We start from the raw sequence: 7130 nt of genomic DNA, 5'->3' as shown, positions 1-7130 counted from the left end.
AAAGCGGATAGAAACGTTTCTCCCGCTCCCATGACACTGGAACTCAGGGGCTCTCAATTAAGTTGACAGGAAATACATTCCGGGCAGCCAAAAGCAAATCCTTTTTTTTTTTTTTTTACTTAACGAGTGATATTCAGACGGACCCAAAGTTTGCAACGGTTTTTGAAAGTTACATTTACACCCTTCGTCCTCCTCAAAGACGCCCTCCGTTGGATCCCAAAAACGAGGCTGGGGGAAGCATCGCCCACTCCCAAACCCCTCTCCATTGTCAGCTTTCTTCTTCCCCAAATAAATGGGATGGGGGGGGGCTGGGAGGGGGGACCCCAGAGGGCCAAGCGTTGGAGTCCTTCCCCTCAAGGATCCCCTTTTCTCCTTCCCAGCAACCCAAACGAGGCCAGGGCCCGCCTTCGCCCGCGGCAACATGGCCGGCGGGGGCGGGGTGGTGGTGGTGGTGGAACCGGTTAGTTGGCAAGGCGACCGCGGCCTAACCCCGCATGGCGACCCAGGCCGAGGCTTCCTTCCTTCCCTCGCTCCCGCTCCTGGGCTCAGGCGAAGAACTCACCCGGCGCCGCGGCCTCCGGAGGCGGCCATTGCCGCCGCTTCCTCTGCCGGGTCATTCTCGGGCCCAGACGCCTCCTCCTCCTCCTCCTCCTCCCTCTAGTCTCTAGGGGAGGAGGGCGAAAGTGATGCGCAGGCTCCTGCATCCTTTGGTCCTCCGTCCCCAGGTGGGCCCCGTTGCCATGGAAACGGCGCCTCTCTCCACCGCCTTGATGCAGGAGGCGAATTCGTCTGGGCCGAGACGAGCGCAAAACACACCCCGCCTGGAGAAGCCGGCTGCAGCCCAGAAAGGCCCGGTGCTGAAATAAACATTGTGTGTTTTTTTTTTTTTAATGCCACAGCAAGAGACCTGTTCTTTTATTTTGTTATAGAAGAAATTCAGGAGCTGGATTTCAAACACAAAGACCCCCCCCCCCAAGCCAGTTTTCTGGAAGAACAGGTTTTTAATATTGTCGAAGGCTTTCACGGTCAGAGTTCATTGGTTCACGTAGGTTATCCGGGCTGTGTAACCGTGGTCTTGGTATTTTCTTGCCTGACGTTTCGCCCGGATAACCTACGAGAACCAACAGGTTTTTAATTCAAACAGCTGTTTGAGTTCTTGTAGGTTATCCTGGAGACTCAAACAGCTGTCGAAGGCTTTCACGGTCAGAGTTCATCGGTTCTTGTAGGTTATCCGGGCTGTGTGACCGTGGTCTTGGTATTTTCTTTCCTGATGTTTCGCCAGCAGCTGTGGCCGGCATCTTCAGAGGAGTCACACTGAAGGACAGTGTCCATTGTTTTATCACCTGTACAGAGAGACACTGTCCTTCAGTGTGACTCCTCTGAAGATGCTGGCCACAGCTGCTGGCGAAACGTCAGGAAAGAAAATACCAAGACCACGGTCACACAGCCCGGATAACCTACAAGAACCAATGAACTCTGACCGTGAAAGCCTTCGACAGCTGTTTGAGTCTCCAGACTCTGCCCTCACAGGCTTTCAAGATGGAGTCAGGAGCCCCGGACAGAAGTGGGTTTAGATTTTTATAACCTTTGGTCAGCTCATTATACATCTTCTAAAATACGTCGCTTATACATTATACTAATCATTGGTTTACAACTTTTCTGCTAACTCATTGGTTGATTAATAGGTAATTCATTTGTTAATTGGCTTACCCATACAGATATTCCATTGGTAAATCATAACGCAGCAATAACACGATTGGTGGAATAAACTTGTGTATAGAGTCCATTGTTTTATCACCTGGCATTTTATTTATCTGTTCTCCCTAATGGTTCCCAGACATCTTGTCTGCTTTGAGTAACTTTCCTCTGTTTTTCAACCTTGAGCTAACTTGAATAACAACTTCTTTTCCATGCCTTCTTTGTTTGTTTATGAACTAAATATATTTTCCTGACACCCTTCTTTGGAGTCCAGTAATTTTCCAAACGGCCTACTGATTTTCTAAAAGCCTGCTACCTCAATTTGTTAGAGGTTATCTTAAAGTTAAACCCTAGGCTCGCTTACTTGGGAGCAAGCCCCATTGAGTAAAGTCAGACTTTCTTTTGAATGAATGGGTGCAGGCTTGCCCCTGTATGGCTCCACTCGTGTGCATGATTACAGGACCCGTAAAATTCAGTGCAGCTTACTTCCAAGTTAGGGTTGCCAACTTCCAGGTAGTAGCAGGAGATGTCCTGCTATTACAACTGATCTCCAGCCTATAGAAATCAGTTCTCCTGGAGAAAATGGCCGCTTTGGCAATTGGACTCTATGGCATTGAAGTCCCTCCCCAAACCCCACCCTCCTCAGGCTCCACCCCAAACACCTCCCGCCAGTGGCAAAGAGGGACCTGGCACCCCTATTCCAAGTAAATTTATAGAGGATATTCAGAAGATGCCTCTGATTTGTTGGAGCATATATGTTTGCAGTGTGTGCGCGTGTGGAATTGGGGAAACGCTGTAAACAGTGGAGGCAGGGAAAAGCAAGAGATAGTCGGATTTTTAAAAATGCAACGTACTGGGCTAGCATGCATGTACACACACAGCTTTACCACCTCAAATACTGACATTCATTGTGACATAAGCTTCCACGGGTTACAGCCCCTTTTGTCAAATGTATTGAAGTGTGTCCTCAGTTGGCAAATTAAATATACAAGTGGGGAACCCCTGAGGAGTGGCAGAGGAGAAATCCCATCCCCCCATTACTCCAGCTGCAGCTCGGTTCCCTACCATCACCTTCTGCTGGTTGCCCCCACTTTCTCCTCCTCCTTGTCCTGATCATCCCCAGTTTTCACACACCATTAGGGGTTATTGTGGAACTATGCTGCGTAATCCCTAGTGTTTTGCTTTTTGTGATATTGGTGGAGGCCCAGACTTCACAGGTAACTTTTTCTTGAACGTGCTTTGAGACTTTTTAATTTTCTGCAGACCTGGGGAGGGGGGGAGGAGGTGTTCTTGGGGTTTGCAGAATCCTAAATGTAGGCCTGGATGTTGCTACCTTCATAGAGGCCACACATTCACTGTTAGATTTGATAAACATATAATGCAATCCTAAGAACTCTTTCCTGGCAGTGGTGGTGGAAAATGCCATTATGCCTGATCTTGTCAGATCGCAGAAGCTAAGCAGGGTTGGCCCTGGTGGATATTTGGATGGGAGACCACTAAGGAATTCCACATATGTGCAGAGGAAGGTTATGGCAAACACACACACACACACCCAGCACTCTCAGGTTTTATATTCCTCTTGGAAGTTTTGTTTCTCTTGTTTTGTTTTTCCACTGGTTTCTAAATGTTGTGAATTCTTATGTCCAGTTTGTGTTCCTTGATTGAAGATGAATTACTTATGCACACCTACACAGTGATCCACGAAAAATTCATATTATAAAGCAAAATGTCATAGTCAAGCAATTGTATTGGAGTCCATTAGAGGGCAGTAGTATCATACCGCAAATGTTTAGAACGAGTTACTTGGGTCCCTATACTGAACTCACAAATGGCAGCAGTGCTGGGTCGAGCATGGTTAGGATTTTGTACGTTTGGTCCAGTCTGCATTTGCCATGTAGTAAAGGAGGAAATGAATTCCAAATCCTTCCAAACAACCCCTTCCACATGTTGACTGCAATGACAAGAAAATATGGTGGGTCGATAAGAAAATTAAAGCGTCATTTCATTCTGCAATACAGCCAGAGTTTCACTGGAGTAAAGAGATTGTTTTAAGATTTGGGGCCTACATAGCTACCTGTAATCTCAGTGTAGAACTGAGTGTCTTGCAGTGGAAAACATCTAACAGATAAGGACATGTGGCTCCTACAGGGATGATATCGATGCAAGCACTGTGTGTCCTGATGAGGTTGCACAGTTTTGTAGAGTGAAAAGGGGTTTTCCAGTCAAATTAGCCAGCTGCTAGACCTGGATCCACACGTCCCAAGTTAGGGAGTAGGTCCCTAACCACACACACAAACACACACAGAGCATCAAGAGGGTAACATATTTATGGAGGGATCTTTTAGATTCTCCAAGGAGCCTGGCATATGACACACCCCTTTCCCTGGTCCAGTGAACACATTGCCCAGTTGTAGGTGAACCATTAGGAAAGTTTCATAGCCCAAAGCTTTAGGTGCATAAATTCCTAGGATTGACCTTTGGGGTTTCATACTGTGTAATTCCAAGAGCAAGACTAGAAGCACACCACACACACACCATGGTAGAACTGTGACTAATCAGAATAGCTGGCCTTGGCTATGGTGGACCAATAATCACAATGGAAAAACTACTCACAATATGAGCATATGAAGGAATCTTATACTGAGTTAGATCACTGGTTCATCAAAGTTAACCCAGGAACTGTCTGCCCTTACTGGCAGTTACTTTCTAGGTTTTCTACTTTCCCTAGCTCTGCTGTCAGCAATCTTTTAACTAGAGATTCCAGGAACTGAACCTGGTATCAAGCTCATGCCTGAGACCATCTCAACCCATCAAAGGGAGAGGAGACAGCAGCCAGGTATCCCTGTATCATGCCAAAGGTGACCTCTGAAGACCCCCTTTGCTCCAGCTTCCAGCTACTATAAATGGGGCCATTCCTTGATTATGCTTAGATCCAGTGAAGAACCCTGTTCCTCAACCTCCAACTGCCATTGATGGGTGAGCAGAGGAAGAGGAGATGGCAGCTAGGCATCCCTCCATAGTCTATAGACCCACCTTCTGCAGAGGACCCATTCCCTCTTGCTTTCTTCGGCATTATTTATTTAAATGTACGCTGTTTTGAGAATGCTCATATTGTAAAAGTGGGATATCAATCAAATGTACACATCATAAATAAGGACAGATATGTGATGGTGGGGATAACAGTGACAACTCCTTAAGAACATTAAGAAAGGCCATGCTGGATCAGACCAAGGTCCATCAAGTCCAGCAGTCTGTTCACACAGTGGCCAACCAGGTGCTTCTAGGAAGCTCACAAACAAGACAACAGCAGCAGCATTGTCCTGCCCATGTTCCAAAGCACCTAATATAATAGGCATGCTTGTCCCCACAAAACCTCCCAGTAATTTGTGCACACTTGGTATTCTCCTGCACTGGCATTTTCACATACTGACAGGTACTAGGATATTTGGATGTCATAAACAGTTTCCCAAGAGATCATAATACACTGGAACATCCAACATTTATACTTGGGATGTAGCACAGTGCTGGTTAATGATTTTTATCCATCGTGTGCTGGTACACATGAACTCGAAGCTGCCTTATACTGAATCAGACCAACAGTCCATCAAAGTCAGTATTGCCTACTGAGACTGGCAGCGGCTCTCCAGAATCTCCAGTCAGGGTCTTTTACACCACCTCTACCAGATCTTTTTAACCGGAGATGCCAGAGATTGAATCTGGGACCTTCTGCATGCCAGATAAATGCTCTACTCACTGAACCAAGGCTGCTCCCCTTGGGATTTTCCTTGTTTTGTTTTTCCTGCTTTCAGCTGTTTTTTTAAATTGTGTTGTATTTTGATGGTACTTTACTCTTTGCTTGTAAGCTGCTTAGGAAACCAGCTAGTGAAGGGGTGGGGGGTTCCTAACATTTTTACAGTAGACAAGTAACAAGTAATACCATGTGATCTGGGATACCATGGTACACAAGAGGCGAAAGCTGTGTGTGTATTCTGTGCTTTGGCACAATCAAATCATGGCAGATGAACATTTGGTTCATAGCTGAATGCAAAGCCAAGCCATCCTGGCCAAATGACGAGAAGCCTGATCTTAAGCACGTTTCCTCAGAAGTAAGTCCAGCTGGGCCCACTGGGACATAATTCCCAGTAAACACACACAATTGCAGCCATAGGGCCCATTTATGTTCCCAAACGGGCATGCGGAGAATGTTCCTGCATGCCGAGCTTTGCACAGGTCCGCATAAACCCACATTCTCAGCATGCCAATTAGGTCAGGTAAATTGGCCTTAAGACTGGTTTATAGTCTTAACTGGTTTATGGTGGTGTGATCTTCTTTTTTATCTCCTGTGAGGGTGGGGGGGGAGCTGTAGTGCCAGAAGGACCGCACAGGAGAGCATCTCTGCACGTGGTCTGAGGCAGGAATTTGTTCAGACAGAAGGTCGGCAACTGCAAGTCTGACCCAAAACAGAAGGCAAAGGAATACGGGAAGAAGCCTATTGTCTGTCTGTGCTGGCCACAGGAGAGGCAAAGGCGCCACCATATCTGCTTGGCTTCCAGGGCGCACCACACCACAGACCAGGGCATTGCATGCCCAAAGCAAAGAGCAATGCCTGCAGACCACATTGTTTCATCCATGTGACATGGGCAAGAAGGGCTTCCCCGCCACACATGAACACATGAAGCTATCTTATACTGAATCAGACCCTTGGTCCATCAAAGTCAGTATTGTCTACTCAGACCGGCAGCAGCTCTCCAGGGTCTCAGGCAGAGGTATTTCACATCACCTACCTGCCTAGTCCCTTTAACTTGAGATGGCGGGGATTGAACCTGGGACCTTCTGCATGCCAAGCAGATGCTCTACCACTGAACCACAGTCCCTCCCCAAATGTGAACACCAGGCCCTGAGCAAAATCCACCCATCAAAAACTAAGACAAGATGTCCAAAGGTGTTATCGTTTGTCACACAGTTGTATCAGTAATCGTTGTCTAGTATTGTTGGTGCTCTAATTGTAATTGACACTAATACGACAACATCAATGAAATGGTACTGTTACACACATGCATGTGTTTAAGACCCGGATGGGATGTTTCTTGTAGGTGAAAGCAGTTTCAAGAGAGGGCAATTTCCAGTGTAGAACTGCTGGTGGGAGGGAAGGGGCACTTTACCCTCCTCCCTGCATCTCCCTCTTTTTTTCCTTTCCTACTCTTTTTTTGGCCATCAAGGCACATCCGACTTATGGTGACTCCGTAGTGTTTTTTAAGGCAAGAGACCTTCAGAGGTGGTTTGCCATTTCTTGCATCTGTGTCGCCACCCTGGACTTCCTTGGTGGTCTCCCATCCAAATCCTAACCAGGGCTGACCCTGCTTAGCTTCTGAGATCTGATGAGATCAGGCTAGCCTGTGCTATCCAGGTCAGGGTGCATCTCCCTCAAGGGT

Source organism: Euleptes europaea, chromosome 13 (genome assembly GCF_029931775.1).
Source record: "Euleptes europaea isolate rEulEur1 chromosome 13, rEulEur1.hap1, whole genome shotgun sequence".
Classification (NCBI taxonomy): Eukaryota; Metazoa; Chordata; class Lepidosauria; order Squamata; family Sphaerodactylidae; genus Euleptes; species Euleptes europaea.
This window is presented reverse-complemented; position numbering follows the sequence as displayed.